Here is a 13148-nt window from a genome sequence, read left to right on the forward strand (position 1 = left end):
AGAAATAGAAACATTGGCCTAAACCCAAAAGAGGACAGGGTAGGAGAAATCCAACACTTTGCAAATCAATGCATCTAAAAGGAAAATCTTGCTCCTCAAATTGTCCCTTAGCTAACTGTCCAACAGGAGAGCAAAAGGTCTCCTTGTGGTTTACAGAAATCATCAGAGTTACTTAATTTTTAAATCTATTTTTAAAAGATTGAAAGAGAAATCCTGACATTGAAATTCTTCCGTGACAATTAATTAAAAAACCCCAAGTTTTTCTAAGAGGAAGGCGACATATTAGCATTCCAAAAGCACAGAACATTCGATTCTCTTTAATTAAATTATTTCAAAGCAGATCTTTGTGTGCAATTGCTATCATTTAGATGGAAACAATACTACACTAAATGTAATTAGAGAAGTGTGAACAGAGAGAGAAATGTTTTCCTCTGCGCTGCAGAGATGGTTCTAGAGCACCTGATTCCTAAAATAGCAACTTCCCTACTTCACCCTCCCCTTCCTAATAAAGAGCTCCTTAAGGCTAATCAGTCCCTGTGGAAGAGACCAGGGAGATAAGAGTAGCAGAGGAGCCAACAAGCACCTGCACCCTGTGAGCTCTGCTCCCCAAAGCCAAAGGCCACCCACAGCAAGGCTTCATTGGCCAACACCAAAGTGAACACCACGCGACACTGCAAGAGCACTTCACTGTGCATTCCAAACTTCTACCAGTTTCTACAAGCAAATACAAGGACTGGAGGAGAGTGCTATGTGATCTGTGGGGTTACAAGGTCTGTCAAGCAGCTTTCCCTGGAAAGGGATGAAAATCTTCATTGTGATATTTAAAATGAGCTAAACAAACAATAACAGGGCATAAACCCCGACTAACAAAACCAGGAGTTGCAGCTGAACTCCACTTTCTCAGTTTCACGAATGACATCACTGCCAAGGTGCCATGCACATGATCTCTCCCACCATATTTGTTTTGAGTGGCCAGGTCCAATAGAGGGTTGGGCAGACAGCAAAGAGCCAAAACATTTTAAAACTTAAAGTGTCCAGCTATCAATAAGTGCTTGGCACTTAATGCTCCAGTTCCTACATATTGGTTTCTGATCAAGTGCAAAGAAACAAAACAAGTTCCAAGGAAAGAGATGCAAAAAGAGATTGGTGGGGCCTTATTTTTCCCTACTAAGTTGCTGAGTCCTTACATTGCTTTGAAGACACCATCTCATCCAACTTACCTGATTCCCATGTGCCTTCGTTTCCCATTTACTTTGGTCACTAAATAAGGGAGGTGGGTTTTTTAATAAGCATAGCTAAACTATCAAGATAATACAGGGAGAATGGAAATGAGGTACTATAAGTTTCACCTCAATAACTTGATCTACTATGGTCTAACTGAAAGCTCTTAATTCCTTGTTGCAAGGATAGAAAAGAAGAGAGCTGGGTTTTCAAGGTCCAGCTTTGAGAAGCCAACAAAGAAGGTATATTTTGTTTTTTCCATATAAGCAGTCTGATCCGCAAGTTTTTGAGAAGCAATAAATACGAGAACCCAGATGGTATTTAGATAGAGTCAGTCTTCTGACTAAGCTCAATTTAACAAAGGTTCTCCAACCTAAGACGTAGGATGGTAATTTACTGGCTTTAGACTGCATAGATTTTGTTCTATCCCTCTGAGTAAGCAGTTACAGCTCCACATAAAATCTTAGCTAATAGGACAGCATCTTCTCAACAGGCTCTATGCATACCTTACAGTGAAATCATTGCTAAGAAAACAGAAAATGCTTCCCAATCCTTTCTTTGGAGAAACAAGGCAAGGCTTTTATTGCCAGGGCTGGATGTCATTAATTTGCAGAAAAACTATTAGAAACATGGAAATCAATTCTGAAATGCTTACAGGTTCATGATGGAGTAATTTTAGAAATGATCATTGGTAATGCTGCTATAATTATGTCTTTCATTAATTTTTTAAATACAGAGTAACTTACAAATGAGGTATACACTGCCTGGGTAACCTTGCACAGGAGTTCTTTAAAAGGCTTTTTACATTTTACAGTGCTCTCTGCTCAAATTACATTGCTTTTGCCTTATCATTCCTTGTATTGTTGATAGTTGTGCTTTTCATGTGATTCAATACTGCTCATTCCTGCAAGGTCAGCAGAATGAATTGAGGGTCACAAGATAACTCAGCTGCCTCTGGTCCACAGATTCAATCCCTGCTCCTGGTATGAGGAACAGACTTCCTCAAGTAATAGCTCCCACAGGAAAGGCATTGGTTGTATCCACATGGATCTACCCCTGCTGGCAGTTTCAGATGAGCTGCCCAGGCATTAAAATCTAAATTCTCATGCCTAAATCAAGTCCTCTTCTGTAATTTCTGAGGTAGACTGGTAGGACATCATATGGAGCACTCAAGCACTGCAGCTGCCTGTACTTGGCTGGTCTGGTCTGGATAGAGAGGGAAGATTTTCCCTCCACCAGTCCTCACAGCTCCTTTTGTGTAACACCTGCTGGGATGTGCCCAGCACTGAGATACAGGAATGGAGATGCCAAGGAAGGAAGAAGCTGATAAAGTAATCTTCATTACACCTAACATCAAAAGCACCCTCCTTTGGAAGCCGTTTTCCTTCACTGGACATCAACAAGGTGAGACACATGAAAGGGTTGGGTGGTATTTTGCTCCTCTCAACATATCTTGGGGACCTCTGAAGCCAGATTTTGACAAGATTAGGCCCCAAAGAATAGACTGTAAGCATTTTTAAAATCTAAAAATGAAATAAAAGCAAAAGAATATAATATACTTAGTAGACAGCATCTTTTTGAGATGAACTACACAAGCAGATGGATGGATAAACAGAAAAGTAAAGCCAGAACTATGGAACGAGAGCCAAACATATACTTTAATTGATAATACTGAGAGAAAAGCTAATTGCAGTGTCATCATAAATAGCCTGTTTCATTTAGAAAAGCCTGAAACCAGCTTTGATTTTTATTTCCTTTTCTTGTAAAAAAAAAATTCTTGAAGAGGAAGTGTCTTAGTAAGCAAAAAATCTCCAATAGTAAAATCACCCAAATTAGTAAATACCTCAGCTGACCTGAATCTGTACTTTTGTTTTGAGAATGTAGAAAGGAAGAAAGTCAAGTAAGATCACCATCTGATTTCAGTTAAAATCCCTCATTATTTACATCTGTGTATCCAACAGGAAGTGTCAGAAGTAGATATTTAACAGGGAAACCCAAGAAGTGCTATCAAGCACAATCTGGAAGAATCACCTCCTGGCAGGAAAACAAGCATGTGTTGGTTTGGGTTTTGGTTTATTTTTTTTATATTTTTCTAGTCCCTGGAGAGGAAGCTCTTCTCTCACTGAAACCAGAGGGAGTCCCAGATCTGGAGCAGTGAGTAGGTAATTCTCCATAACTGAAGGTGCTCGTTCTCTTTCTGATGTCCAGCAGAGAAGCACATGGTACTACTGCTGCACTCTTAACAGATATCCTCTCATTCATAATTGTCTTGATTTGTTTGGGATTTTTCCCCACAATCCAGGCTACCCTGGTCCCACATTTCCTGGGAAATGGTGAGCTTATGGCTAGAGTTGCTGGCTCAGTGAACACTTACAGAATGTCTTGATACATAGATGTACCTCTTTAGTGTGTTGTTATTTATACCTTTGAGTCAATGAAAGAAAATGCTGACAATTTCACACAAAGAAGAGGGCCTGATATGAAATCTGGATCTGAATCCATCTCTGTGGAAGGAAGTAGCAGTAAAGTGAGACAAACTCCTGTGTGCAGCTGAGCTGTCTGGGCCAAAACCACACGAGCAGCAATGGAACTGTTGCAAGTTGGGCTGGTGGGACCAGATTTTATGAATAGATGAGCTATTTCCCCATGAATTAAACATAAATCATTGCTTTAGAGAAAACCAAATGGGCTGTGTAATCTCCCAAATTATTTTATTAGGATTTAGATGGAATTGGCATTAAAAGAGGTCACTAGTTCCACGGAAATTGGATAGAAAGGGACTGAGACAAGGAAGCAGAAATTAATTGAAAGAGACACAAATCAGCAATTAGGGAGAGTGGGAGAGGGAGAGTTAAATTGTCTCATGCCTGGCAAGATGATGCAGGGAGTGAGAGGCTGAAAACAAAGGAAACAAACAATGAAAGATGACACTGGAAAGGCAGGCAATTACCAACAAAAAACACTGTCTAATTTTTTCCTAAACAATGAATATGGTTTCTAAGAGCCACTTTGGAGCTTTTAATTCAGTTGCTTTTGGCTGGCCTGTCAACAAGGAAAAGTAGCCCGAGGGCAATGGGTGATGACTCAGGGCTGTTGTACTTCTGTCTGCGGACCAAAATAAAGCAAGAAAAATAAGTGCTTTTTTTTCTAGAACGAAGAGATATATTTTCTTCCAATGGACCATCCATTTGAATCTAGATTCTGAGTTAGTGCAAATACGTTTACTTTAGACCATCTAAAGAAACCCTCTCAGGTATAAGGCCTTCCACCTATACTAAAAACAACAGCAGTGAAACTATCAAGAATGTACCAACACCAGACAGCAGCCTGCATGAGGACAAATTTTTCCAAGAAAATCTTGGTCTGTATTCTATTTTCCAAGGAGAAGGGTCTCAAAAGAATGTCACAGAATTTCTCCTGCAGATTAAATCCGAGGGATGTGGTTTATTTCCACTGAAACTGAATGTCATAACATCTTGAGGTTGCCCACAATAAAGAAATTCAAAGTGTTGGCCACCAGCAATTCATATTGAACTGGTCATGAAAAGCTGCACCACTGCCAGATTTCAGGTCTGGAGAGGAGATGGGGCAGGCAAAGAGTTTCTGTGAATCCAGATCAAAACCAAAACTTTGCAATAAAAACCCTACAGTACAATCATGGCAGATCCTTTCCCTCAGCTTTGGAAAACAGTCCTGGTATTATTCACCAGCTCAATGGGCATTTCCTTTACAGTGCTAGCAGAAGAGGAAAACCACTGCAAATGACATGGCACAGCATGATCCTTCAGTTAGCAAGTAATGCCAAGTGCAATTAGTAAGTAATCTGCAGAACGTGTAATTACAAAGCAGCCCACAGTTTGGACACAATTTCCCCTTTAGCTGCACAAACACTGCATAAGGCAATGGGGGAGACAAGGATTTTTGTTATTATTTTTTTGAATAGAAAGTGCTATCAAAATAAGGACTTCCTGAATGACAAACCAAACCTTTTGAAATTTGGTCTCTAAAAAATTTATTACCTATGTTCTCAAACCACTTTACATGACAATTGCTTCAAAAGAAATCCCAGCAACATGAAAGGGAGTATGAGACACCTAGGAAGGGGGATGGGGGAGCATATTAATTTTTAATGCTGTTTTTCAGAAGTGTTCTTTCTCTTTTTCGAAGCCCTCATGAAAGACGACCAGTTTCAGACAGCTTTTAAACCTGAAGATGCTGCCACTCTCTTCTAGAAAAGGTACTGGCAGGTATCAACAATCTGAGTTTTTCATCCCCTCGTGGTTCTGTGGTCTCAGCACAGGCAAGTGCTGCTGCTTTGCCAGAAGCCAGAGAACACAACACATTCAGCCATTTCAGTCTTTCATCCTATGAATCAGCTGCTTTCCAGCCAGAAATGCCCAATACAAATGTGGAAGCTATTCCTTAGAATATGTAAGCTCCAAATGCATGTGGCAGGGAGCACAGTGACGAGCTTTGCCTGGATATCAGAGAAGAAGGCTCAGAAGAGGAAGCTCTGGAGAGATGCTTTCCAACATTCATTCAGTTCAGTGATCAAAAATCCATCAGAGTGAACTCTGCAGCCAACCCAACACTGAGCCTTCAGGCTCCCAGAAAGCTGGTGTGCTGTGCCACCCTTTTCCTTGTGCAGGATCAGGAAAGGTGCTAAGGCAATGCAGTTTCTCAATCCCCTGAGGGTTGGTGGGATCAGAGCACCAGAATATTTCATGTCTTGCTCTCACAAAAAGGTGAAAGACTCAGGAATGTATGTGTGTACAGCATCCTGCCCCTCTTGTGCACCCTCCATCAGGCCTGAGTGCTTCATACAGCCCAGCCCACCTGCAGGCAGGAGGACAGCACAGGGCCAAGATCCATCTGTCCTTACTTAGCAGCACAGGAAACGAAGCACATCAGCCTCTAGATGAGAATATATCTGGATTGTAATGCCATCAGGCACAACTTGTCCTTTTATCTAGGGTAAAGAAGTCATATATCAGCTCCTTCTGGCTCCTTCTGCAAGGACTTCTTTCTTTTATTCACTTCAGGGAATCCCTGTCTCGAGTGAGCTCACCTTTCTCTAGTCCTCCTCCCTGCATAGGCTCACATCTCCATCCCCTTGTCAGAGCATTACAGACATGACTGAGCATCTCCCTCCTCTGGAAAAGTCTGCACAGTGGGATACCCACCTGGGACTCTGGAGACCTGTGTTACTGCCAAGCTGAGTGACTGGCCAATGGCAGCCTGCTGAGTGACTGGCCACGGGCATGTCCTTTGCTCTCCCTCAACTTCCCTACCGGCAAAATACAACTAATGATGTTGACTATTTTAGCATAATACTTGATCTGCTGTCCACAAACAGCACTTGACTCCAATGACAGTAATGTTTGCCCCAGAAAGTCAAAGACAGACAATCCGTGCCACAGAGCACAATGCCTTCTCCATGTCTTATGGCTGCTGCCAGGAATCTTCCAAGTACAGGGTGCAACTGCTGGGAACTGGTCTGGGGTCACAGACATCCTTTTGCTAAAGCCAAATAAATCACACGATGCTGTCTGAGAAAGATTACTCTAAGTAGATGTTCTCATCACCTGATTTGTCTTCCAGGTGCCACAGAAAGACCTCGGCTCACACTGCAAGTATTTACAGCACCATCAATATTGTGCCTCTTGTGGACTGTTCAGGTGAATTCATGCAGAGATCCAAAGGCTAAAAAACAGACTGCTCCTCTGGCAGAGAGGGAGATGGGAGGAGGAGGTGACGCTGATTAATCTTGGGGTCGTTAATAATGGTTTTAAGTCTTACAAACAAAGATAATGATATGGGTAATCAACTCTCTGACTCCAGGGTATAAACTGATCATCTGCTGGGATAAAATGGGAATTCCTATAACACACATTTTCTTGTCCATTGTAAAGTCACTTGATGCCATTAGCAGATTGATCGTTTTCTCACAAAGTCCGAGCTATTCATTACTTCCAGAAGGTTTTGAAATTAGATCAGATGATACACGAATGCAGCTCACTATGGCAAATGCCAATATCCTCTCATTCACTTTGGTTTCCTTTCTTAATAATTGTATTTGGAATTTTCATTCTCAGATCAAGTTCCAAATTTTGCTTTTTTTCTGTGTGCAGTCATTATTTTCACAGATTCATTTTAATTTCATGGATTCTATAATGAAGAGTCCTTATATAGGTTTGTGCACTGCAGTCTGCACAGTCCCCTGAGTGAGGACAGAGAAACTGAACTCCCAAGGACACATCAGAGCCTTGCAGGAAAATCCATAGCCAATAACTATGCCAGTTGCACCACAAACAGATATTGCAAGGAACAGAAGAAGAAAGGAAAACTGAAAAGTGAGTTTAGTAGGGACAGCAATTAAATTGAAAAGACAACAGTCTTTTCGATTATCTAATGCTACCCATGCAATTTGAATAAACCACACTTTGAAATCTTCTCTCTCATCTTTAAAAAACCTTGCAGTTTTGGTAGCCCTGAGAGAATGCATAGGCTGGATGGACAGCCTTCATTCCCAGAGGAGATGAAGTTAAATAAGGACAGTGCTCAAACTTTTTCAGCACAACAGCTCCCTGTCTCATTTTCTGCACTGAAAGCTGCAAGTTGGATTTAGCTTTCTAGACAACTCTGGTGAAATCTTTCTTCCAGATTCCCTCTTTGCCAAATTTCTGTGTGGCTCAGCAGCAGTCAGAATTGCAGATCTATGTTTTTTTCAGACAGCTTCTTGCTCTTTTCTTACAGAGTGAAGTGAAAAGAGGACAGACTGATGTCAGGGAAGTTTAAAGGCACCTTAGGGCCATGGGAATTGAGGAACACTGACTCTTTTCTTCATGCACGTTGTACAAGAGCCTCAATTCCTTCTAGGTAAAACAACCTCATGTTGTTTTGCCATCCACTCCCATCGTCTCTCATTTGCTGAGGTTGCTAAGCAGAGGTGCTGGCTGTGGAGGCAAAGCCGGGTGCCAGGGGGAGAACCCAAGCTCCTCTGACCTCATCCAGCAAAGGCACCATTTCCTATCACTGGTTCCACCTCAATTTTTCTCAGAACACCCACTCAGAGGTGGCAGACCCATGGCTCCCTACCTTTAGGCAAAGGGGCAGAACACTTCAAGGACACTGTGCAATTTTCTTTCCTGTGTTAGCTTTTAAATACAACAGCAAGACTTGAGCAAAGGGCAGCGGATGTTGCCTTGCTAGAAGAGAAAAGATGATAATCACCTTATCAGAAAAGGACAGGAAAATGACTCCTGGCTCCCATGCAACTTTGAACTCAGTGGGAACTTGGACCTTGCCCTTTTCTCATACTCAGTTTGCTGAATCTCTGCTGAGTGTGAATCAGAATCTGTCCACATTGCCTTCATACCTTTATCTACTTTGCTGATGTCTTCCACATGTCAGTCAGCTCCTCAGAATAAGAGGAACTCATAGAACTCCTGGCCACAGGATAGTGTGACTGCTAAAAACTTTTTCTAAGTATTTAGAGGGAACACCCTCAAAAATTGGAAAACTCGTGAATACCTTAGAAATACAAAGAATACCATGTTTGGCCAAGAAAGTTCCTTATTTGTTAATCTCCATAAATGTGAGAAGTATATAAGGTAATCATATTTTTAGTATAATTTGGTATTTTATATATATATATTTAGCATCCTCTACTCATCACTGTTGCAAGATGGAACTGAAATACAGGGACTTCTGGTCTGACACAGTGTAGCCTGTGCCCTTAGTACTTTCTTTCTCCTCTCAAACCTCCCCTGGCACCCTCAAGTTTTCCAACATTTCTCAATTACTTATTCATTCTTCCTCGCTCTTCTGCCACCCAGTGATGGACTGCTAGTAATTTTATGAAATTATGAAAGAAAAAATGATTTCCACTTCATCTCTGGTAAAGCTGCCTGGCCACATAAACAAGAAGGTGTTGGAAAGGGCCAGGAGTCGTACCCTATTCATTAACAACCAGGAACATTTTCTAACACACACAGCCAAGGGCAGCAGCCACAGCAATGTTGACAGACCAACTTTCAGCTCACTGAAAATATTAATGCTCAATTATGCATGCACACATATATAGAGATCATTAAGTTCACATACCTAGAACTACATAGAAATTTATATACACACGTGGGTGTGTCTACATAAATATTTATTTACCAGTACAGAGAAACTTAATGATCCCCATCTGTAAATGAGTGTCTGCACACATACACACATAATGGCTGTACTAAAATGATGCAGGGCTGTGAAGCAAAAAGGTTGTTTCTTTTAATATAGGTTTGGAGAGATGCTTAGCACAGGAGATGAAGTGGCAGGGTAATAAGTATGAGTCAGAGCTGGAACAACATAAAGCCCTTCTCTGGACCCATGAAAACACCTTGCCTCTGATATGAATGGTGCAAACTAGTTTGGATACATCACACTTGACTATAAGGGGAATGCAGTGTGGTTCCTTTCCCCTGTTGGACAACCTCAGACAAGGAGCATGCTGTGCCTATGGATTGTAAATCCACAAATGTTTGATCTGACCCATCAGAACGTGACATCATTAAAACATATACTGGTTAACAGAGAGGCTACAGCACAGAACTTAGAAACCCATAGATTTCAAGAAGGCTAGTGCATTCTAGGCATTCACCTGAGAACGTGTCCAACCCACCACCCTTATGCATTTGAGTTATTTTCCTAGAGGACCCTGTGTGTTCCAAACCTGAACCAAGCACTGCAATGTGCTTTGATAAAAAGCTCTACACTAAAGGAGCTCAACTGACCCTCTTTTCAGATGAGAGAAGTGTCAAAAGCAACAGCAAAAGGAACTGCAGAAGATGATCAGCCAGGACTGGAGGAAGGGCAGTGGGTTTCCTTTGCTTAGGCAGCAGTGGAACACAGACCAGCTCACAGAGTCTCATGATGCTTCCCTGTGCATCACAAAACCACGTCCTTAACAGAGCCCACCCAGCTTGTAAGGAAATAATTGATTCTTGCAGCATTATAGCCAGACAAAACTACAAAATCATAGAATAATTTAGGCTGGAACAGACCTCTGCAAGACATCCTGTCCAACACCCCACTAAAAGCAGCTCTCAATTCAGAATACTCTTAGATATTCAGAATCATCTAAAGCCCCTTCATGCAAATTACCAGTGTTACCATACTGACAAGTTTTTTAGGACTGTTTAGGACAAACATACACAGCACAAAGCACAGAGGATTCAAAAAGCTTGGGATACTCATACAATAAAGACAGATACGGAAAAAGCTCACTTAATAGCTATGAAGTGGTACAAAATTGTATGCTGCTTTCTACAGCCCAGAGAGTCTCTCACAGCATGTGGCACAAAATGAAGGTTGGCAAAGTCATTCTACTGATATATTGATTTTAATAAAATAGTATTATGAAAATATTGTTAATAATGCAATATTTTAATAATACTTGGAGTATAATGACTATGTAACACACATTCCCCTCAGAATATTATTTTTTTTAAATAGGTGAACACAGACCAGTGATGCAAATATATGGAAGAAATCTTTCGGAACAGGAATCAGCTGAGACCACTAGATGAAGTATTCTGCATTTCCCAGAATGAGAGACAAACTTTTAAAAGCCACTAACCTGCCCAGTTAAGCAGCACACAAATATGACCACAGCCTTGGTCTCTCTGCCTCAGCGCTGCTTCAAGCCTAGGAGCTCCCACTGACCCTATGACCAGTTTGGGATGCAAATCCTGAACTGCTGTGCTCCTCTCATCAGCTTCTCAAAATCTTTGTGGTTTCTACCCACAAACATGAATTCCATGTACCTCCAAACCACCATGTGTAACCTTGGTTCAGAGGGTGGCAAATAGCAATTGAAAGGCTTTGATTTCTTCTCAGCCAAAGTTCACACAAGCTCAGCATCACCCTACACTGCCCTTATAGATGAGTTCACTAAAATTCTAAATTGGGAGGAACACTTAAGTGTTCTGTATAGAAATGGTTTCCATACAGCTTTTAAATGGGCTCTTTCCTCCTCAGTTCCTTTCATGCTGTGGATAGAATTTTCTCTAAACATTCATTGCAAGTGTCATGTGATATTTCTTTGTATGGCTTTTACAGTCTATTAAGATTGGTTTTAAAAACTGCTAATGATGACAGTAATAATAAAGACAATAACAATAACAATAACAATAGCAATGGCAATAATAATGGTAATGTGCCTGCAAAGATTTTAAAGAAGAAGTTCTCAACAAACCTAATACACAACATTCAGGAAGATAACTCACTTCCTCCATTCTCCACCAGAAGGCTACAGAGATATAAATAACGATAATCTTAGATTTATAATGCAATTTTCATCTCAAAAGAAAACTGCATTGATTTATAAAGTAGATGGTCTAAATCCACAGCTAGTTGCAACTGATTAGCTCCATTGATTTCAATGAAGGTGCTGACGTGCAGATTTATGTGAGTTCAGATCTGTCTCTCTGCATGTGTGTGTGCAGGTGTGTGCAGCTGCAAAGTGACACATTGCATGAAGAATTTCACAAAAACACCATATTAAACAACACAGAAAGTTACACATTATCATTGCATTTGCAGAAAAAATGCACAGAGTGAAGAGAGTTGCAGGTTCTAATCTTTAGCTGGGAATTGACATGGGTATTTTCCCAACAGGATGCTCACAGCAGTCTTCTGAAAAGGCTCACAGGTACATCACATGCTGTTGAGTCTTGCTCTTTGAAAAACAGGGCAATGTTTGGAGATAACAAGGCAAGAGATGCACAGATGCATTCTTCTATAAAAAAGGACCTTGCTTTAAAAAAAAAAAAAAGAAAGAAAAAGAAAACCAAGGCATTCTTTTGGAATAAAGGAAAAGTGAGCAATGCTGCCAGAACTGACACCACCTCTACTCCGATAGAACCTCAGCAGCTGTCTGTGACAGACACAGAGGCTGCCTTGTTTTGCTCCAGCACTGTTTGGGAATAAAGCATAGGAGTGCTGCTGTGGAAAGCACAACCATAATTACTTAGCCTGTCCTTCCTCAGACAGTTTCTCACTGGAGATGTGGATGTGCTATACAGGAGTTGGCTACTCTTTCCTGAGCCCTCCAAGGCTACAGCACCAAAACATTTCTTCTGCCATGGCATAGGTGGCACAGAAGCCAGTTCAAATGACCATTTATTAGAAGAGTAAAATACGATTTTCCCCAGCTCCTTTCTTGCAGCTGAGCTCAACTTCAAGTATAGACACATGGTCACTTCTGTTTGTGTAAAGCTGACATAGAGCTGGTTTTGAAAGGCATAACAACACAAATCATTCAAATCAGTAGCAGAAATGTCTAAGACACACAACTATTACACTGTCCAGGCTTCCTCAGAAACTGGTGACACTCAGTTTCTCACTATCTGTGACACCAGCAATGAGCTCCACCTACGCATTTATGCCATATAAGTATGCAGATGGACTGAAGAAAATAAACTTGACCTGAATCTCTGTTCTCTTGCAAGCAGTCAAAATGTGCAGGAACTTTAAGTGCACATACAGAAAAGCAGGAAAAGCAGATTGATTGCAAGATGAAATTCATAATCAGTCTCCTGCCCCTGAACTGTAGTGGTGCAACAGTGTCTGATGTGTTTAACCAAAGGCACTTCATGCCACTGCAGGTATGCTTCACAGGTGTGCCTCAGTCTGAGGCACCTTGGCCACCTTGCTTCCTGATGTCTTTCAGGAAGCTGCTTCAGCCAGTTCAGAGATGCACAGCTAGGAAGGCATTTCTGAAACCAGTGAAGGCAGTGCATCTTGTACTTGCTTTGCTCAGAATCCCAGAGCACAGCGCTCTGATCTGCTTTGTGCAAGAGGTCGGGTGACTACTTAAAGATGCTTTTGAACTTAAAACCTTTCCTTTCCTGATTGTTAAACTCAAATCCTGGCCCTGT

At 41.3% G+C, this 13148-nt stretch overlaps 1 protein-coding gene across 1 annotated transcript in view; it reads right to left on the reverse strand.

Annotated features, from left to right (window-relative positions):
• The window catches only part of SORCS3 (sortilin related VPS10 domain containing receptor 3), a 266550-nt gene that overhangs the window by 34454 nt on the left and 218948 nt on the right, over nt 1-13148 (reverse strand). The window lies entirely within an intron of this gene.

This window comes from Prinia subflava, chromosome 9 (assembly GCF_021018805.1).
Source record: "Prinia subflava isolate CZ2003 ecotype Zambia chromosome 9, Cam_Psub_1.2, whole genome shotgun sequence".
NCBI lineage: Eukaryota > Metazoa > Chordata > Aves > Passeriformes > Cisticolidae > Prinia > Prinia subflava.